At 36.2% G+C, this 23,546-nt stretch overlaps 1 long non-coding RNA gene across 1 annotated transcript; it reads left to right on the top strand.

The window, feature by feature from the left end:
- Positions 1–4,050: 4,050 nt before the first annotated feature.
- On the top strand, positions 4,051–4,979 carry LOC113293532. The gene is made up of 3 exons (XR_003332350.1): positions 4,051–4,326; positions 4,799–4,867; positions 4,959–4,979. It is a non-coding gene; the product is annotated as an uncharacterized LOC113293532 (long non-coding RNA).
- Positions 4,980–23,546: the final 18,567 nt, after the last annotated feature.

Raw genomic sequence — 23,546 nt, 5'->3', positions numbered from 1 at the left:
GTTCTAATTTTTGTTATTCTTTTGCAGGTGATGATAACTTAATTCCAATTACATCTTTTCTCATTATTTTTTATATTTAGTTTTGCAGGGGGTGATCATAAAAGAACCGAGGTAATTGATTCTATGCATTGGTTTACGTAAGTTTTTTTTTAGTTTATTCTAACGCTTTTGCTTTATTTGTTGCAAAGATTAGTATTGATGGGGTTGTCTTCATTTAAGCGGGAACATAGTTGTTTCTTGATTGTATGTGAGTTTACCCTAACCCTAGATGAATAAGGCTTGTTTAATTGAAGACAACCCTAGGTTTTCTTGATTGATATAACTAATGGTGCAGAGATGCGGTGTGTAAATGTGGCTGGAAATCAATTTATTTCGTTCTTAGTTTGTATTTAATTAAACACGGGAACTGAATTTTATAGGGATTATGAACACTGGCGCAAAATATTGTTAATAGAAATGTATGGGATTCTTATCTGCGAAATTTAAAACTGTTACAAGAACTGAAGGGTGGAAATTCTTAAGAGCTAATAATGCTTTTCTTGAACTCGAAATCCAGCAATTCTTATGAACTATAGACTTTTCACAACTAATTCACGAGGCACGGTGGTCTGTTGGTTTAGTCATTATTTATTTCTTTAATTATTTGTAGTTCTAATTTGGGAATTAAGATCAAGTGATATGGAAGATGCAGTTCAGGTCTCCATATATACTTTTCGGTGGTTTAATATGGATACTTTTCATTGACTAATGTTAGAAACATTTCTACAGACTTAGGGATCCAATTTCTTTTTATTGACTAATGCTAGAGATATTTCTACAGGTTTAGGGATCCAATTTATTTATATTGAGGCATATAGACAGAGTCATGGAGATGTTTCTAGCATTAGTTTTTGCAATGGTTCCCAAAACGAGAACAACTATTGGGGTGGAAGTTATGCAGTACTTAAGTAATTTAATTACAAGGTATTCGAACAAACACATACATACTTACAATCCTAAATGTGCATTTGTTTTATACCACAGGTGGTGTTCTCAACTTGACTGTTAATATGCACAGTACCCTCCACATGGGAGAGAGATTCATTTTTTTTAATGAACTCAATCAGATTCAGTTCCTCATTGGTTCATATGGATTCGTTTAGTTCTTGCCATACCTTATTTGATGGTCATAATTTGTCATGTTATTCATGTATTATTGTTGTATAGGTTTTAGATCCGAAAAAAGTAAATTTGTGTTCTCTTGAAAAAGATATTCAGTAGTGGCATTTTAGTCACCCCTACAAGGATTAATTACATACAGATATTTTAATGTCATCCCCTTATGCTTTTTTTGTTTTTGGTTACTATCCCTTAGACTTTAGCACTATAGTTGGTCAACAATGAAGTTCACTACTTCTTCTACTGTTTCTCCCCTAATGTTGGTAAAGGTCTGTCTTCTATCAAGCTCAACAATATCTAACTAACTCAATGAGAATTGAACTCATTCATGATTATTTTTACAGTTTTGTGGTTGTTTTCCAAGTCCATACGTATTATTGTTCTGTTATTCTTTATACAAATCTCTTGAATTTCCCATTATTTGCATTTCAGTTCTGTTTCCATCGCATGGTATTTGTACACAATCTAGAAATAAATGGATATCTAACCTGCCACTTTTTTATATTAGATGATGATTTTCTAAGTTGTAATGTTGATGTTGGCTTTGTTTTGTTGAAATTAGGAGGAAGATTCTGAATTAATTATGATAGCCGGACAAGTAGCTTTCTGTTCTCAAGGATATAATCAGAGGAATACAGGTAAACGACTTTGTATAAAAATTAGCTGGATCGACGAATTTAAGTATCTTCTTACAGTTACAGTTCCTGCAAAATTGTGATATAGATGCATTCCTAAGGTAAATTTACTTATTTAGATTATGAAGAAGTATATTTGTTTCATCGACAATGTGAAATTTCAACTTCACATTTTTTATTTTTTATCTTCTTTTTCCATTCTTTAACATAAGCTCATGTTGGAGGCAGGAAATGCTACTGACAAATATAGCGGAAAGAGAAGCTGTTCACGGTGTTGCTATGAGTTGAGCATCCTGGTATTAGAATTCCACCACTATTTTCCATGATGATCCTCCTGGACAAAAGTTTGGTCACATCACCTACTTAGAAAACTAAAGTTCTTCGTGGACAGGCTGCTGGTGCGACTGCTATGGAAGATAAGCTTAGTTCTTGCTGTATAGATATTAGTGTTTAAAAGAGAACCAAGATTAGGTCTCTTTGTGAACCACACGGTCTGTTTGACAAAATACTGAATTTAACAACTCTATTTGGTGTAAGTATTCTTTGTGGAAGTCAGTTCCACAGTACTATAGAAAATGTGGAAGACAGTGTCGCAATACTATCAAAAGTATTTGGGTGCTCAAATGAAAAAGACTTGGATTGTGCAATACTGTAAATATTGTAACGTCTCCCTGACTCAAACGAGTGGTTCAACTTCAAAACCATTATATATGCATTGCTTAAACAAAGACGACAATGGGAGTCTATAAACATTTGAAAAGTAATGGAGGCAATCAAAGTTGTGAAGTATGTACCATTTAATCATGTGACACCAAAATATACTTTTCTCTACAAAATATCTAGGCCCGTGCAACACACGAGCGCATCATCTAGTATATATATATGTTACCAGCTCTATGCATGATTCCACTATTCTTTCAAGTAGGAATTACCTATAGGTACTAGTTTAGTGATACTAATTAGTGGCAGGTCCACCCACTAAAGCCCAGTAAGCATAGGTCCATAATTAAAAGAAAACATGAAAGTGGACCTAATTTTTTAAGCCTAGGTCCTGTACACGTGCGGGAGACATGTGACGTATTATCATAATTCCCAAAACACCCCGCACTATATAAAAACGGATAGAGATGTTCGTTTTTTTTTCATTCTCTCAATTTATGTTTTCAGAGAAGAGCTCTGCAAGTGAAGATTATTTGAGGTGCTTGTTCGATTCGTGAGTTCGATTCATGAGTTCGAGCTCTGCAAGTGTAATCGGTAGGTGGATTTTTTGTTCTTACGATATTCATGCTTGATTTTTTAATTTTTTTACTTAGATTTTGATAAAAATCCTTCAGATCTAGATAGAAAGTCATGTTTTATGTTCATTTCATTAGTAGATCTGATGTTTTAATTCCATTTTGTTGGTCTTTGGTTTGTTTTTAGTTTGCTTTTGTGTATTAATCATCAATACGTATATGATGTACTTGTGGTTTTTGATGAAAATAGTCCAGATCTAGCTATAAAATCATGTTTTACGTTCGTTTCGCTTGTAGATCTGGTATTTTAGTTTCATTTTGGTGGCTTTTGGTTTGGTTTCAGTTTGGTTTTGTGTATTAACCATCAGTACGTATATGACGTACTGTTAATCTGTGTTTACTATGCATCCATAGGTTTGGTTTCAATTTTTTACAGTGTTTTTTTGGTATGAATTGACAGTACATATATGGCGTACTCTTCTGATTTTGTTTCATTCGAAGTTTTTGATGGTGTAGCTTAGGCTCGATATTCAAACTTGCCTGAGTGTAGTTCGTCATTTTTAATATGCAGAACTTCTGTTGGAGAAACACAATGGAAAAACTGAAACGTCGTCTGCAGGTCAACACTTTAAAACTAGAAAGTGTGCCTAGGGTCTTAGGCAAGCTTAATACTGGCTTAAGCTGCTCATATTTAACGGGTTTGAACTCGAAGAATCCGTCATTTGGCATTTTTTATTTTTGGTAGTCATTTTTATGTTACTGGTGATCAGAATTTAATAGAGGATGATGTTTTGGTTATGATGTTCCAAACCATAGTTCTGGCCTTGAAAGTGATTTTATGGGTCATAGCCTCATAGGTGTACTTTAGGAATTAGGAAGTACTAATGATGAATATTTGGGAAGTTTCTTCGGTGGTCTCTCGTGTTTTACAGCTATGAAATCCAACACTTACGGGCACATCAACGTATGCTTGTACATAACTATGTTTTAAATAGAGTTTTAGTGCTTCAAAATCTGTCTAAGTTGTACGGAACTGTGTAGAGTCTGACGCTTAAACAAATTGATGTCGGGATGTATAAATTTATTCTTAGCTTCCAGGCTCATTGTGCGTGCATGTCTGCTAGTTAATCAGAATAAGAAATGCAGTGTTAGCTTTTTCCAGGCTCATTGTGCGTGCATGGCTGCTAGTTAATCAGAATAAGAAATGCAGTGTTCGAGTGTTCCGACTGCTTTGAAAGCATTCCCTCTTGCAAGATTGTTGATAACAAGACAAGCTTGTAGCAAATTATTCATTGGAGGTAGTCTCTCTCTCTCTCTCAAATATAGTGTGTACCATTTTGAACACAAAAATCATTCTTAAGTTTTTATAACATCAATTCCCATGAACATTACAATGCTAACCTTCTCAGCCATGATCTATATGTCCTTAGAATCTTAGGAAATATTAGTTTGAGAGATGACTTAATCACTATTGACCTTATAACTTATAAGTGTTTAAACATTGCCTGAGTAAGATACAATAGATGGAACAAATGTTTGAGAACATGATCATATGAATGTAGTTGATTTGCAATAATTTTAGTTGTTGTAGATGAAAACAAAAAGAGAAAAAAGAAAAATGTCCTCTGTAACATGAAATGCTCCATCTTTGGAAGCACCCTTTGACCTCAGTGGAGTGAAATGAAAAGCTATTTACTTCCCCATTACTTGTTGGTATGTCATACGTGTATAAGCTTTGTACGGTGAAGTCATATAACTTAAACGTGACAGGTCTTTCTCATGACACCAACGAACCTGTACTCAAGGAAGCTTTTGAGCAACATGGTGAAATCATTGAAGGTATTCCATTTTGATCCAAAATCTCCATTTTCTGAAGCTATTAAATGAGTGAGAATACATTTTTAAGAATATACGTTATTTTTTCAATCAGTTAAGGTTATATGTGATCATCTTTCCAGCATGAGTATGTATGTATAATACTGAAGTGTTGTCACCTTTTTTAGTCTTATCCGTCAGTACATATACGAAATACTGTAATATTTGTTTCGATCCTCTTATTTTTCATAGATCTATTACCTATTCTTGTCATGTAGTTGATTTGTTGTTCATGAATCTTCAGTACATATGTAGCATACTGATAGGAAATGCTATTTGGATGTGCTTTGTCTCATTTTTTAGTCTTATCCGTCAGTACATATACAAAATACTATAATATCTGTTTCGATCCTCTTATTTTTCATAGTTCTGTCACCTATTCTTGTCATGCAATTGAGTTTGGCCACTTCTTTGACATGAAGTTCAGTTTTTAGTTCATTACTCGGCAGTACGTATATGTCAAACTGATATAAACTTCTTCTAATTCTGTTTTATTCACAATTTTGCTACTTCTTTTGGTTTGATCCATGAGTACGTATGTGAGATACTAAAATATGTGCTTTGATTCAGTTATATTCATGGATTCATCACTTCTTAACATGCAATTGAGTTTTTAGTTTATGAATCTGCAGTTCGTATATGACGTACTGATAGAAACTTCTTTTGATTCTGTTTTGTTCATGGTTTTGCCACTTTTTTTTTTGTTTGACCCATGAGTACGTGTGCGAAATACTGAAATAAATGGTAGCTTTGTTGATGTGTTTTAATATTGTTATATTCTGATCACATTTACAGGTTCCATATGTCCAACGGATACACACTCTATATGTAAGCAGTGCGGCAGATATATACTCAGATTTGTAAGTAGTGCAGCAAATATGTACTCAGATTTGTAAAAATTGCAGCAGATATGTACTCAAATTTTAAGCATGGTGGCAGATATGTACTCAAATTTGTAACACAAATTTAGCAGATATGTACTCATTGTGGTATTTTATATGTTTTAATTAAATTTGGACCTCCCGATAAATAAAATCTCGATTTGGTAAAAGTATGTTATTTCATACATATTTAACCAGTAGGGTATATTAGTCATTTCCATGTTTTCAAAAAACTTTGGACCCTAGGATAAGAATAAAATTCGGTTGGACCCTCCTATAAATAACCTTATGGGCTTAGGACCAAACAAGAAATTTTCCTTCTTTCAATTATAAGACAACACTTAAGCCTAATGGACGCGGAGAACACACCCTTGTTCTTCGAGTCCTATTGTACTGCATGTGAACAAGCACCTATATCATCAACTAAAGGAGTCACCATCGATCCATGGCCTAAGGGTGTGAAGTTTCTTTGTTGCTTCTTCTCACTTTAGTCATCGATATCATCATCTACGGACTGAACCATAAGCTGGGCCATCACTTTATTTGAGTTCCGCGTCAATAATTGTAATATTGTACTATAAAGAATAATGCCGGTTTCTATGGAAGCCCAAATTAAACAAAAATCTGCAACAAAATACGTAAGATGTATTGTTGCTGGGACCAACAATTTTTTTGATCGCCGAAAAGAGAATTGATTGAAAAGAGCAATTAAGAGGGGTACCTAAACCCAAAGATTACAACCGAACAAAAAAGGGGAGTCGAAAGGGGATTCGACTACCCAAGTAAAAACCACAAAAAACTACAGAGACCGATACAAGGAGTCCCATAAAGAGATCACTATATTTGCCATAAGCCCTAACATCCTTATCTTTGATTCGGCCGAAAAGAAAGCTTGTAATTTGATATCTCTAATTAGGCTTGCCAAAGTTTTCTTTTTGTTGTCGAAGATTCTAGCATTTCGCTCTTTCCATATGCACCACCATATTGCAACCGAGATGTTATTCCATATTCGACTAAGCCTTTCATATCCCCAATTAAACTTCCAAGTCTTCATAGATATGGTGATGTTAGGATCGTATGTCCATAGGAAGTGACACCCCTCAACAAAATAATCCCATACTTTCCATGTTCTCCAACATTCGAAGAACAAGTGCGAGATCGATTCATTATCCTCTTCACAAAAACGACAAACACTAGAGATATCCATACCTCTTCTTAAAAGCTTATCCGCCGTCATTACTCTATCATGCGAAAGAAGCCAAAGAAAGAAATTGACTTTTTGAGGGTAATCATGGCTCCAAATGATATTAGTTGGATAATTCGGCTCACTTTGATCACCATCTTCTCCAATTCCATCCTTAACCGTATATTGACCACGATCGTTTCCAACCCATATTCGGGTATCCGTAACACCTTCTTTAATAGATATAGAGTAAAAAAGGTTTGATATTGATAAGACTTCACTTGAGATATTTTGCGAGTATCTTTGTCTAGACATAAATTTCCATCTTACACCACCTTCCCTAACTTCATACATATTAGCCACCACACCGGGACCAACAATTATTTTGTGATAGACATGTAAAAGTTGCATGAGCACTTACTGGACGAAAATGCTTTCTATAAACCAAGATTTATATACCAAAATCTTGCACCAACATAGTGTCAATCACTAATTTGGTTACAGGCCCTTATTGATTTATGATTCTGGTGTGAAATCTTGGTGATTAAGGTAGCACTTCCGGTTAAAACCTAACTACTGCCTCAGGCAGAATTTTTATCCTGTCTCTTCTGTCTATCGATTCAAACTAAGGTTCTCCTAATTACGAAAAAAAGATCATTTTCACAGCCTATTCATTTGTTCTAGAAGCCATGAAATGTGTACTTCTCTGTATTGGACTCCAACGTATAAATAAGGCATGCTAGTTGTTGAGATTGAAAATCTTTGGCATCCATGTGCGTATATGAATTCAGTGATCACACCAACACGGCGAAACCATGTTTGTTTATTCATGACTCTTCTGAGTCATCTGGATCTGACTGAAATTGTCTGATTTGAGTTAGATTTGATTCAATATGTTTGTTTTGAGTCAGATATGTCTGAACTAACTCAAAAATATATGAGTCAGTGGTTTAGTCCCACGAGTCAGGGATACTTTATTACATGACTCAAACGGGTCCGAGTCAGGGATTATGTCTGAGTTAGAGGTCGAGTCAGATCTAACTCAAAATGGAAAACAAACGGTCTGACATCTGATTCGTGACGAGTCAGGGGTTGACTCAAATCCAGATCGCGAGTCAAATGCAAACAAACATGGTGTAAAACCCATCTATTGAATCTTACTCCCTCAAACTTTGGAAGTTTTAGGCCGGTTATAAAAATGAAAATTTTATTTTCTTAGTGTCTTTATGTTGAGATCAATACTCACATTGACAAAAACTTCATTATTCATATTCAATATAATATGAGAGGGTCACTCCAATCCTATGATGCACGAACACGTCTATCTTCACCGTGTTGAACACTATACTTGTTTGACACTTGTCTGACATGCAATGGACATGCCACATCGTGTGTAGGATCAGAATCTCGCAATAATAATATTTCAGAGAAATTATCAACAACACAATACAACAGTGTCGCAGAACAATTTCAGGAAGAATAAAATAAATGACGTAAGCTAAGATCACGAGAAAGATATGATAGTCCTGCGAAAATTAGAGAGCTTGCGAAGTTAACATTTATAAGGTTGCGAGAATGTCGCAGACCATACCCGAAAATAAAGGACAGATTAGCTGTCATCCACTATGTATTTCCTTATAAATAGTCGTTCAAGTTGTAAAGAGAGAGAGAGAGATCTTTTTTGAGTAAGAAACAAGTAAATAGGAGAGAGAAAATCTAGAGCAGAGATCATTCTTGATTTCTTTATCTTTTCTTGTAAGAACATTCAAAGATTGATCAATAAAATTAAGAGTGTAAACCTAAAAATGAGTTGATTAATAATGAAATCATATGAGGGGTGTAGTGTAGGATTTCCTGCAACTACATAATGGCGCTAGAAACAGGGAGGTATTGAAGATTATTCTAGAAAAAGCTGAAATTTGATATTGAGATTTGTGAAAATTTAGAGTGATTGATTAAGAATTTTCCATAATTTGTTGCAATATTGTTAACATTTAAGAAATGGCTAGAAGAAGAAATACATCCGAACAACCGACTACTGTTAGAAGAAGCAAGAGAATTGCTGGAAGAGAAACAAGTAAATAGGAGAGAGAAAATCTAAAGAAGAGATCATTCTTGATTTCTTTATCTTTTCTTGTAAGAACATTCAAAGATTGATCAATAAAATTAAAAGTGTAAACCTAAAAATGAGTTGATTAATAATAAAATCATATAAGGAGTGTAGTGTAGGATTTCCTGCGACTACATCGTGTGTTCCGTCAAATGCAATGTTGGATACTCATCCAAATATTATTCGTGGTCATCTCAATCATCATTTCAAATTATCCATTTTATTTAAGTAGTAGTGGAGTATTTAAAAATAAGAATAATCATTTTGTTGAGTAGATTTGTTGGGGTATATATTTAAAAACATAGTTTTGTAATAATATGCCAAAGTTAGAGAGATAGTATGGTGGCATTGTTTTGAGCTCCCACACTATAGGCATGGGTTCAATTCCCACCCCACACAATTTCACTAGGGTATATACTATTTATACTATATATTATATTACATTAGTCCGGGAGCGGGGCCTTGGGGCCTTGGGAGGTCTGCTGATCCAGAAACATTTTTTTTTTTTTGCTGTTTTTAACTTAAATTTTCAAAACGTATTAAGATAATTATATCATGATTAATTACAGTTAATGTTGAAATTTTAATACGGCCGTTTTTTTTGCTGTTACAAAGAAATTTAATTGGCATTTAATCGAAAATTAATTTTCCATTAATTCCATTGATTCTTTTTGATTATAAAAAAAAAAAACTGGTTTCTGGAAGAGAAAAAATAGAACGTTATTTTTATTTCGTCAAGTTTTCTGAGCAAGTGTTGTTGAAAGAGTTATTATTGATTCGATTTCTCAGTGCAGAGAAATCGAAAGAGATAAGCTGTTTTATCCCATAGGGTTTCGACAAAAAACTGACTGCTAGCACAATCAAGAGGCAGAGTCGCGAAACACCTTAAAGATAGCGACCTAGTACGCGACTCAGCGGTTTCTTTGTGTGATTTGATTATAGTGCTTTGTTTCCAACAATTTTAAGGTGATTCGTTTCTGCTATGGAGAATGAAAAGAAGCGCGTTGATGATACCAACAAGCCTTTCAAATTTGAAGGGTTGCATTTCAGAAGATGGAAGCTGAAGATGTTCTTTTATCTCAAACTGATGAAGCTGCATATGATTGTGTCGAGTGTTCATCCTGGAACCCTGGAACCTGCTGCTGATAAGACTGCTGCTGATAAGGCTGCTGCTGTTGCTGCTGGCGGTGGTGCTGCTACAGATCCACCTCCTACCGGTGGTGTTGAAGAAGTTGTTTCTCAAACTCCCGAGGAAAAACAAAAGGCCATCGACAAATGGATCGATAATGACTTTGATTGCAAAAACTACATTCTTAATGCATTATCTGACGATTTATATGAGTATTATTCAACTTTTGAAACTGCTAAAGATGTATGGGATGCATTACAGAAAAAATATGACACCGAGGAAGCGGGTTCAAAGAAATATGCTGTGAGCCGGTATGTGAGATACCAAATGGTGGATGATAGATCAGTTGTTGCACAGGCTCATGAACTTCAAAAAATTTACCACGAAATTGTGGCCGAAGGTATGAAAACTGATGAACAATTTCAAGTTTCTGTAATGATTGACAAGTTACCACCTAGCTGGAAAGATTTTCGTAATACTTTGCGTCACAAGACTAAAGAATTTTCTCTTGAAAGTTTGATTGTTAAGCTCAGGGTTGAGGAAGAAGCTCGGAAACAAGATAAGAAGGAAGAGATTCTCATTGTTTCTAACAATAAGACTCATCCGAATTTAAAACCTAAGAAAAGGGATATGAAACCTAACCCGAACCAGAAGAAAGGAGGAAGGCCTAATCAAAACAAGAACCAACACCCATCGAAAAATGGACAGAATTCCAATTCTGAATTTCTTTGTTATATCTGTAATAAACCAAACCACATGGCTAGGAATTGCAGATTTAACAAGGAAAAGAATAACGCACAAGCTAATGTTGTGGGTGACGTTAAAGGGATATGAAACCTAACCCGAACCAGAAGAATGGGAAAGCTGAAAGAAAGAATCGTACTCTTACTGAATTGACTGTTGCTTGTTTGCTTAGCTCTGGTGCTGCTTCTCATTGGTGGGGTGAATGTTTGCTGACTGTTTGCCATGTTTTGAACCGCATTCCTAATAATAAAACCATGATATCTCCTTATGAACTTTGGAGAAATAGAAAACCTAATGTCTCTTATTTTAGAGTTTGGGGTTGCTTAGCTTTTGTTAGAAAACCTGATCCTAAAAGACATAAGTTAGAAAGTAGAGCTTATGAATGTGTTTTTATTGGTTATGCTCAAAACAGTAAAGCTTATAGGTTCTTTGATATTAATAATAAGGTTATTATTGAATCTATTGATGTTGATTTCTTTGAAGAGAGATTTCCTTTTAAATCTAGAAATAGTGGGGGTTCTTTATCTAGTGTTTTACCTTGAGCTGATTCTGAACATAGATTAGAAGAACCTAGAAGTGCAGAAACTAGGATCACTGAAGTTGAACCTAGAAGAAGTAAAAGAGCTAGGACTGACACAAGAGATCCTGATTTTGAATTTTATGCCGTAGAGGAAGAACCTTCTAATTTACAAGAGGCGTTCAGTTCTGCAGAGTCTAGTTTCTGGCAAGAAGCTGTAGATAATGAATGGGATTCTCATATGTCTAATGGAACTTGGCGTATAGTAGATTTACCTCCTGGTTGTAAGCCTATAGGTTGTAAATGGGTTTTGAAAAGGAAACTAAAGCCTGATGGAACAATAGAGAAGCACAAAGCTAGACTGGTTGCTAAAGGATTTAGACAACGAGAGAACGTAGACTTCTTTGATACTTATTCTCCTGTTACTAGATTAACATCTATACGTGTTTTGATTGCTGTTGCCGCTGCTCATAATCTTGTTATTCACCAAATGGATGTTAAAACTGCCTTTTTGAATGGTGAACTAGAAGAGGAAATTTATATGGAACAACCTGAAGGTTTTGTAATTCCTGGACAAGAACAGAAAGTATGTAAGCTGGAAAAATCCCTTTATGGTTTAAAACAAGCTCCTAAACAGTGGCATGAGAAATTTGATAATTTAATGATTTCACATAACTTCAGAATAAACGAGGGTGACAAATGCATCTATTATAAATTTGAGAATGATGTGTGTGTGATTGTTTGCTTGTATGTGGATGATTTGCTGATATTTGGTTCCAATTTATCTGTTGTCAATGAAACTAAAGGTATGCTTAGTTCGAATTTTGACATGAAAGATTTGGGTGAAGCTAGTGTAATCTTGGGAATCAAAATAACTAGAACTAGTAGTGGTATTTGTTTGGATCAATCTCACTACATTGAAAAAATTCTGAGAAAGTATGAATATTTTGATTGTAAGCCTGCTTGTACTCCGTTTGATCCTAATGTGAAATTGTTTAAGAACACTGGAGAAAGTGTTAGACAATCTGAATATGCTAGTATAATTGGAAGTCTGCGTTATGCAACTGATTGTACAAGACCAGACATTGCATATGCAGTGGGAGTTCTGTGCAGGTTTACCAGTAACCCTAGTTTGGAACACTGGGATGCTATTGAGAGGGTTATGCGGTATCTGAAAAGAACCACAAACCTAGGATTACACTATAAGAGGCATCCCGCAGTCCTTGAAGGATTTAGCGATGCTAATTGGAATACTCTTTCAGATGATTCCAAGGCCACCAGTGGATATGTTTTTACTATTGCTGGGGGCGCTGTATCTTAGAGATCAAAGAAACAGACAATTATAGCCCAATCTACGATGGAGGCTGAATTGATGGCACTAGCAGCAGCTAGTGAAGAAGCATGATGGCTGAAGAGTCTGTTATCAGACATTCCGGTATGGGAAAAACCGATACCAGCCACTTTGATCCACTGCGATAGTACCGCGGCTATCGGAGTAGTAGAGAACTGTTATAATAACAGTAAGAATCGACAGATACGTCGAAAGCACGACACAGTTAGAGAATTTCTCACAACTGGTGTTGTTAGAGTAGATCATGTAAGGTCTGAAGGAAATATAGCTGATACTTTGACGAAAGGATTAGCAAGAGAAAAGGTATGGAATATCTCTAAAAGTATGGGACTTTTGCCCGTGAGAAGTTGAGTCATTTGTAATGGATACCCAACCTAGAAATAGGTTCAAAGGGACTAGACGAAGTTACAAATAATATGATAGAGTCATGCATTCCCATAGCATGATATCCTGAAGTGGGAAACAGGTTGAGTGTTTAAACTCTTAATGATGTCTATAGCTCTTAAGTTAAGAGTGGGATATACAGGAGTATCCTTGATAGACTCACCTATATGAATGTGAAGGTGTGCCCGCCTTCTATGAGAACTTGGGCATTTCTCTAGATCGTTCGTTAAGAAAGGGATAAGCACATGGCCCTAATGTGCAAAATTAAGAACTTTACTCTAAGATATAGTTGTGTGTGTTGTATAATCTATTATTAGTTAGAGTTCAAGACGAGAGTCACTCTAGTTACCTGATACTTAGAAAGTTCAACACTATGTAGAGGTTCAAGTCGAAAGGCACCTTTGCTTATGCACAACTGTATAGCACTTGCTCAATGTTTTAAAATATAAGTGGGGGATTGTTGGGGTATATATTTAAAAACATAGTTTTGTAATAATATGCCAAAGTTAGAGAGATAGTATGGTGGCATTGTTTTGAGCTCCCACACTATAGGCATGGGTTCAATTCCCACCCCACACAATTTCACTAGGGTATATACTATTTATATTATATATTATAGTGTGGGAGCGGGGCCTTGGGGCCTTGGGGGTCTTGGGAGGTCTGCTGATCCAGAAACAATTTTTTTGCTGTTTTTAACTTAAATTTTCAAAACGTATTAAGATAATTATATCATGATTAATTACAGTTAATGTTGAAATTTTAATACGGCCGTTTTTTTTGCTGTTACAAAGAAATTTAATTGGCATTTAATCGAAAATTAATTTTCCATTAATTCCATTGATTCTTTTTGATTATAAAAAAAAAAAAAACTGGTTTCTGGAAGAAAAGATATAGAACGTTATTTTTATTTCGTCAAGTTTTTCTGAGCAAGTGTTGTTGAAAGAGTTATTATTGATTCGATTTCTCAGTGCAGAGAAATCGAAAGAGATAAGCTGTTTTATCCCATAGGGTTTCGACAAAAACTGACTGCTAGCACAATCAAGAGGCAGAGTCGCGAAACACCTTAAAGATAGCGACCTAGTACGCGACTCAGCGGTTTCTTTGTGTAATTTGATTATAGTGCTTTGTTTCCAACAATTTTAAGGTGAACGTTTCTGCTATGGAGAATGAAAAGAAGCGCGTTGATGATACCAACAAGCCTTTCAAATTTGAAGGGTTGCATTTCAGAAGATGGAAGCTGAAGATGTTCTTTTATCTCAAACTGATGAAGCTGCATATGATTGTGTCGAGTGTTCATCCTGGAACCCTGGAACCTGCTGCTGATAAGACTGCTGCTGTTGCTGCTGCTGTTGCTGCTGACGGTGGTGCTGCTACAGATCCACCTCCTACCGGTGGTGTTGAAGAAAAAAAATATGACACCGAGGAAGCGGGTTCAAATAAATATGCTGTGAGCCGGTATGTGAGATACCAAATGGTGGATGATAGATCAGTTGTTGCACAGGCTCATGAACTTCAAAAAATTTACCACGAAATTGTGGCCGAAGGTATGAAAACTGATGAACAATTTCAAGTTTCTGTAATGATTGACAAGTTACCACCTAGCTGGAAAGATTTTCGTAATACTTTGCGTCACAAGACTAAAGAATTTTCTCTTGAAAGTTTGATTGTTAAGCTCAGGGTTGAGGAAGAAGCTCGGAAACAAGATAAGAAGGAAGAGATTCTCATTGTTTCTAACAATAAGACTCATCCGAATTTAAAACCTAAGAAAAGGGATATGAAACCTAACCCGAACCAGAAGAAAGGAGGAAGGCCTAATCAAAACAAGAACCAACACCCATCGAAAAATGGACAGAATTCCAATTCTGAATTTCTTTGTTATATCTGTAATAAACCAAACCACATGGCTAGGAATTGCAGATTTAACAAGGAAAAGAATAACGCACAAGCTAATGCTGTGGGTGACGTTATAATTGCCATGGTCTCTGATCCAGAGTTCTACATGGTTGGTGGATCTGATGGGTGGTGGATAGACAGTGGTGCTTCGCGTCATTGTTGTTTTGATAGGTCCATGTTTAAGACTTATGCTGAAACCAAGGACAAGAAAGTGTTATTGGGAGACTCCCACAGCACTATGGTGAAAGGTTCTAGTACGGTAGAGTTGAAGTTTACTTCTGGGAAGACACTCATGCTGAAAGATGTCCTTCACACTCCAGAAATGAGAAAGAACCTTGTTTCCGGCTATCTTCTCAACAAGGCTGGGTTGTATCAAACTATTGGGTCTGATATTTACACTATAACTAAGAATAAGAATTTTGTAGGAAAGGGTTATGCTACTGATGGAATGTTTAAGCTTAATGTTGATGCTATGAATAAAATTGATTCTTCTGCTTATATGGTTTGCAATTTTAATGTTTGGCATGGAAGGCTTTGTCATGTGGGTAAAAAGTTAGTAAATAACATGAGTAAGTTAGGTGTCCTCCCTGAATTTTCTGAAAATGATTTTGAAAAATGTGAATACTGTAGTCAAGCAAAAATAACCAAGACTTCACATAAATCTGTTGTAAGAGAATCGAAACCACTAGACTTAATACATTCTGATTTGTGTGAATATGAAGGTATCCTAACTAGAAATGGCAAGAGGTATATCATGACGTTCATTGATGATTGTTCTAATTATACTTATGTTTATTTGTTGAGCCATAAGAACGAAGCTATTGAAAAGTTTAAGATTTTTATTGCTGAAATTGAAAATCAATTTGGTAGGAAAATTAAGAGATTTCGTAGTGATAGAGGCACTGAATATGATTCTTCTCTTTTTACTGAAATTTATCAAACTAATGGCATTATACATGAAAGAACTGCACCACATAATCCTCAAATGAATGGGAAAGCTGAAAGAAAGAATCGTACTCTTACTGAATTGACTGTTGCTTGTTTGCTTAGCTCTGGTGCTGCTTCTCATTGGTGGGGTGAATGTTTGCTGACTGTTTTCCATGTTTTGAACCGCATTCCTAATAATAAAACCATGATATCTCCTTATGAACTTTGGAGAAATAGAAAACCTAATGTCTCTTATTTTAGAGTTTGGGGTTGCTTAGCTTTTGTTAGAAAACCTGATCCTAAAAGACATAAGTTAGAAAGTAGAGCTTATGAATGTGTTTTTATTGGTTATGCTCAAAACAGTAAAGCTTATAGGTTCTTTGATATTAATAATAAGGTTATTATTGAATCTATTGATGTTGATTTCTTTGAAGAGAGATTTCCTTTTAAATCTAGAAATAGTGGGGGTAATAGTGGGGGTTCTTTATCTAGTGTTTTACCTAGTGCTGATTCTGAACATAGATTAGAAGAACCTAGAAGTGCAGAAACTAGGATCACTGAAGTTGAACCTAGAAGAAGTAAAAGAGCTAGGACTGACACAAGAGATCCTGATTTTGAATTTTATGCCGTAGAGGAAGAACCTTCTAATTTACAAGAGGCGTTCAGTTCTGCAGAGTCTAGTTTCTGGCAAGAAGCTGTAGATAATGAATGGGATTCTCATATGTCTAATGGAACTTGGCGTATAGTAGATTTACCTCCTGGTTGTAAGCCAATAGGTTGTAAATGGGTTTTGAAAAGGAAACTAAAACCTGATGGAACAATAGAGAAGCACAAAGCTAGACTGGTTGCTAAAGGATTTAGGCAACGAGAGAACGTAGACTTCTTTGATACTTATTCTCCTGTTACTAGATTAACATCTATACGTGTTTTGATTGCTGTTGCCGCTGCTCATAATCTTGTTATTCACCAAATGGATGTTAAAACTGCCTTTTTGAATGGTGAACTAGAAGAGGAAATTTATATGGAACAACCTGAAGGTTTTGTAATTCCTGGACAAGAACAGAAAGTATGTAAGCTAGAAAAATCCCTTTATGGTTTAAAACAAGCTCCTAAACAGTGGCATGAGAAATTTGATAATTTAATGATTTCACATAACTTCAGAATAAACGAGGGTGACAAATGCATCTATTATAAATTTGAGAATGATGTGTGTGTGATTGTTTGCTTGTATGTGGATGATTTGCTGATATTTGGTTCCAATTTATCTGTTGTCAATGAAACTAAAGGTATGCTTAGTTCGAATTTTGACATGAAAGATTTGGGTGAAGCTAGTGTAATCTTGGGAATCAAAATAACTAGAACTAGTAGTGGTATTTGTTTGGATCAATCTAACTACATTGAAAAAATTCTGAGAAGGTATGAATATTTTGATTGTAAGCCTGCTTGTACTCCGTTTGATCCTAATGTGAAATTGTTTAAGAACACTGGAGAAAGTGTTAGACAATCTGAATATGCTAGTATAATTGGAAGTCTGCGTTATGCAACTGATTGTACAAGACCAGACATTGCATATGCAGTGGGAGTTCTGTGCAGGTTTACCAGTAATCCTAGTTTGGAACACTGGGATGCTATTGAGAGGGTTATGCGGTATCTGAAAAGAACCACAAACCTAGGATTACACTATAAGAGGCATCCCGCAGTCCTTGAAGGATTTAGCGATGCTAATTGGAATACTCTTTCAGATGATTCCAAGGCCACCAGTGGATATGTTTTTACTATTGCTGGGGGCGATGTATCTTGGAGATCAAAGAAACAGACAATTATAGCCCAATCTACGATGGAGGCTGAATTGATGGCACTAGCAGCAGCTAGTGAAGAAGCAGGATGGCTGAAGAGTCTGTTATCAGACATTCCAGTATGGGAAAAACCGATACCAGCCACTTTGATCCACTGCGATAGTACCGAGGCTATCGGAGTAGTAGAGAACTGTTATAATAACAGTAAGAATCGACAGATACGTCGAAAGCACGACACAGTTAGAGAATTTCTCACAACTGGTGTTGTTAGAGTAGATCATGTAAGGTCTGAAGGAAATATATCTGATACTTTGACGAAAGGATTAGCAAGAGAAAAGGTATGGAATATCTCTAAAAGTATGGGACTTTTTCCCGTGAGAAGTTGAGTCATTTGTAATGGATACGCAACCTAGAAATAGGTTCAAAGGGACTAGACGAAGTTACAAATAATATGATAGAGTCATGCATTCCCATAGCATGATATCCTGAAGTGGGAAACAGGTTGAGTGTTTAAACTCTTAATGATGTCTATAGCTCTTAAGTTAAGAGTGGGATATACAGGAGTATCCTTGATAGACTCACCTATACGAATGTGAAGGTGTGGCCGCCTTCTATGAGAACTTGGGCATTTCTCTAGATCGTTCGTTAAGAAAGGGATAAGCACATGGCCCTAATGTGCAAAATTAAGAACTTTACTCTAAGATATAGTTGTGTGTGTTGTATAATCTATTATTAGTTAGAGTTCAAGACGAGAGTCACTCTAGTTACCTGATACTTAGAAAGTTCAACACTATGTAGAGGTTCAAGTCGAAAGGCACCTTTGCTTATGCACAACTGTATAGCACTTGCTCAATGTTTTAAAATATAAGTGGGGGATTGTTGGGGTATATATTTAAAAACATAGTTTTGTAATAATATGCCAAAGTTAGAGAGATAGTATGGTGGCATTGTTTTGAGCTCCCACACTATAGGCATGGGTTCAATTCCCACCCCACACAATTTCACTAGGGTATATACTATTTGTACTATATATTATATTACATTAGTCCGGGAGTGGGGCCTTGGGGCCTTGGGAGGTCTGCTGATCCAGAAACAATTTTTTTTTTTTGCTGTTTTTAACTTAAATTTTCAAAACGTATTAAGATAATTATATCATGATTAATTACAGTTAATGTTGAAATTTTAATACGGCCGTTTTTTTGCTGTTACAAAGAAATTTAATTGGCATTTAATCGAAAATTAATTTTCCATTAATTCCATTGATTCTTTTTGATTATAAAAAAAAAAAAACTGGTTTCTGGAAGAAAAGATATAGAACGTTATTTTTATTTCGTCAAGTTTTTCTGAGAAAGTGTTGTTGAAAGAGTTATTATTGATTCGATTTCTCAGTGCAGAGAAATCGAAAGAGATAAGCTGTTTTATCCCATAGGGTTTCGACAAAAACTGACTGCTAGCACAATCAAGAGGCAGAGTCGCGAAACACCTTAAAGATAGCGACCTAGTACGCGACTCAGCGGTTTCTTTGTGTAATTTGATTATAGTGCTTTGTTTCCAACAAGATTGTTAAAAAATCTCATTTTAACGGGGGTGTGTGTAGCACATGTATAACATGTCCTCACAATATCTTTCTTTGAGTTTTCATGTGTTCCCGTTAACGAATGGTGTTGTAATTGTATCCCGCGTCCGTGACTTTCCATAAATTCTCCGGTCACTTCTAACTAGTTTTGAATTTACAAATCAGACGCACGAGACATACACTAATGTTTTGACCTCGTCCACTAGTTTGACTTCAAATCGTTGGGGCCCTTTTTTTTTTTTTTGAAGCATGTATTTAATCAATGAAAATCAAATTACAATTTCACGTGAGTATGTGGTACCCACTGAGTCATGGAAAATAATCTGATTAATAAAAAATGGGATTGTCTGGACCCAAACTTTTGTTGATAGATTTCCTGTTTGACTTCCATCTCTTGCATGATTCGCCATATCGTCTGCTTCCATATTGTTTTCTCTAAAGTTGTGTTGGACAACAGATTGCGGTATTTGTCGCATTCTAGTCTTTGTTTCATCAACCATCCCTGAGATATAGTAAGGTGGAGGGGTGGAAGAGGTAATAAATCAGAGGAGGTTTTATGAATTTGTGTCAAAGATAACTTTTGGCCAGTGCCTATCCGTTGCGGTTCTCGATGCCAATATCAAAGCCCATGTTTCTGCTACTAAGGCAGTCGTAATTCCTAGAGGTTGTGCCAAAGCCATCACCGTTCGTGCCTCTGAATCTTTGCTAATAAAACCTGCGCCTGCAAAACCCGGAAATCCTCTGGAAGCTCCATCAGTATTGATATTTATCCAGTCCAACTTTGGGGTAGACCATCCCACCGAGATTGTCGATATCCTCTTGACGTCTCTAGAGTGGTTAGACATCGGAGAATCACCTGGTAGCACAAGAGGTATGGTACATAGAGCCATAATATACTCATGTTGTAGTTTTAGAGCCGAAGATAAAACTTCATCCGATGTTGTCTGCTTTTGGCGGAATATCGTCTCATTTCTAGCTAGCCATAAGGTCCAAAAAAGGAAACAAATTTTGGAGATGACTGGTACTGGTGCTGATTGTTGTAAGAAGTTGGGTAATGATTGAAAGGCTGTGGATGGGGAAAAACGATTTGCTGTTTTTTTTTAAGGAATTGAGGAGACGACCGTACGGAGGAGACTCCTCGAACCGAGCTAAATGTTAAACCTCACACAGATGCACCACTGCAAAGAGGGTGCTTTAGATTCGAGAGATCAATCTGTAGTACTCCGGCCTAAATCAAGACAATGACCGTTCTAGAGTAAATTCGGTCACAAGAGAGGATGGGTTGATCTGTAGGAGGGAAGCTGAGAAATGTGTGGAATCAATGGTAATCAAAGATTGTGGGTGTGTGAATTCTGAATACGATAAGCTCTGAGTGATTGAAATTGCTCAATTGAGAGTAGTTGCTCAATTGATGAGTTGATGATCTATTGTTGTCAGTTTGACGTGAGATTGATGATATTGATGATTCCGATGATTCAATCATGATTCAGAGACTTATTTGTATTGCTGAAATTGTAGACACCATGATTCCATAAAGTGTGACAGTTGATGGAATCAAGGAGTGGGGAAGTGGAGATCGTGTTTGAAACTAGTTGCTCAACGTGTGGAGACTTGGTCGATTTTCCACCCACTACCTCGTGAATTCCTTCAACTGATTTTCACGACTTGCTCACATTCCATCGTGTGTTTGAACATACGTGCCGTAGACTTCCAGACCAAAACCCTAAGTTATATCCCCCAAGTGACACGATTGACATCTCATGGTTTGTTAGTCAATTGATGACTTCGTGGTTTGATGGGACGATGAGTCCATGTAGTTGCTGAGTTGAACATGTCATGAGACAGAGGTATAGTTCTTACGATGAAGTGAGCAAGTATTTCTCATTCGATGGATCGTTGAATATTGATTGTTGAACCAATATCCCTTGGTTTGAGCAAATATTTATCATCTGAGAAAGTGTTGCTCATGTGATGAATTGTTGAATATTTGATCGTCTGAGCATGTGTTGCTCATCTGATGGATTATTGGCAGCGCACCAAAAATATTAATTAGAATACTGGTCATTGAACCCAGCATAATTAATAAAATTAATGACCATGAGTTCGTCGTAAAATTATTAAGGTTGGAATCTGGAATGATGATCCTTGGATTCAGAAACCCTAATTTGATCAATTGATGATCAATTCATGTTTTGTCAGAATTTCAACCATGGGACGAAGGAGGGAGCGACCACATGGTATCGTGGATCAACCATGTAGTGTCCATATCCTCACGTGAGAAAATACGAAGAACTCCTGAAGATTTGACGATTTGTTGGTGGAAGAATGATTAAATGCTGGCTTAATCATTTATTCAAAATGCTCGTCCGAGCCTTAGGCGGGAAAACCTAATTAATTATGACGAGGCGAGGGACCGACCATGGAGTCATGAAACCATCCCTGGGTTGTCACATGACCACCTGACGATCACTTCATGAAAATCCAATTGTGCAAATTAGGTCAAAACTGTGAAAATTGATGGGACCGGCTTCCGTAAGCCAAAGAGCCAATCTTGGTCGGTAGAGATAGCGTGCTCGTGTCCCCAAGGGGTCCGCATCTCAGTCCTGAGAATTTTGATATTTTCAGGCGTGCAATTGAGCATCCATTCGAGAAAATATGCCAAAATTAGGGTTTCGACGAAACTGAGGAAAACACCATGAGATGATGAAAAATAATTATAAAATAAGGAATGAGAAGGCGTGGGACCGCCGTGGTCAAGGCATGGTCGTCCGGTCGTGACACGGTCCTGTGGTGCATTTTCCTTAATTTTATAATATTTTGATGATTTTATGAAAAAGTCATGAATTTGAGAATTTTGATGAATTTAGGGAGTTTTCATGAATTGAAGGAGTTTTCATGAGTTCAAGGAAGCAAAAATATTAAAATAATAAAAACAAGGGCGTGTGGGACCGTGGAAGGCATGGCCGGTCGGCTTGGGGCCAGTCCCACGAGTTTCCCCAATTTTTGTGTCTTTTTCATGTATTTTTGATGAATTGAGGGAATTTTTCCTAATTTGAGAGAAATACCATGAAATCAAGGAATTTGATGAATTCAAGGAAAACTAATGATAATAATATAAAAAACAAAGGGGTGTGTGGGACCGGCTAGGGCATGGCCGGCCGGCCAAGGCCTGGTCCCACAAGTCTTCATAATTTATTTTATTTTATTATTATTTGATGATTTGTGCAAAATACCATGAAATCAAGGAGTTTTTTCATGAAATTAGAGAAATAATAATAATAATAATAATAATAATAATAATAATAATAAAATAGTAAGGAACCGTGGGGTGTGGGGGTTGGGACCAAGGCATGGCCGGTTGGCCAATGGTCACGCCCCACACTCATTTCCTTAATTTTATATTATTTTTTATGGATTTATGGAAGTACCATGAATCCGAGGAGTTTCCTCGAGACGAAGGAGATTTTATAAGATGAGAGAATTTTCATCAAATCATGGAAAATAATAAAAATGCATTAAAAATATAAAACTGGCGTGGGATTGACCACGACACGGTCGGTCGTGTGTCCGTGCTCCCAGCACCCTGGTCAATATTTTTAATTATTTATAATTTTATTCTCTATTTTTCATAGGTTCATTGTTTCGTTGTATTTTTGAAATACTCGTTCGTGCGGTGACTGTTAGTGTATCGTCGTTGAATACACCTTTACCATTTGAATCGGGGCTTACTTAGAGGTAGCTCAGACGCCTGGTTGTTGATTACTTATTACTAATTGTGGAATTCGGTGGAGAATAATTCACAAAACTGAGCAATAAGATGTTTATTATTAATTCATAGGATCTGCTGAGGATTCGACTACGAATTAAGAATAATAAATTGAGCATTATCATTCCATGAGATCGTAGATTCGACCATAGAATCGGAGTAATTAAGATTTATCTATTACCATTTATGAGACCAGTCGTGGATTCGATCATGAAATCGGAGTAATGAGATAATATAATTATTGTTATTCTATGAGATCAAGCTGTGGATTCGATCATAGAATCAGAACAATTGTTTATTGCCATTCCATGGGACCAGTCGTGGATTCGACCATGGAATAGGAGCAATTGTAATTAGGAATAATTAACTTTGTGGCTCTAAACTAG

The sequence above is a fragment of the Papaver somniferum genome, chromosome 7 (assembly GCF_003573695.1).
Source record: "Papaver somniferum cultivar HN1 chromosome 7, ASM357369v1, whole genome shotgun sequence".
Lineage (NCBI taxonomy): Eukaryota > Viridiplantae > Streptophyta > Magnoliopsida > Ranunculales > Papaveraceae > Papaver > Papaver somniferum.
This window is presented reverse-complemented; position numbering and strand designations above follow the sequence as displayed.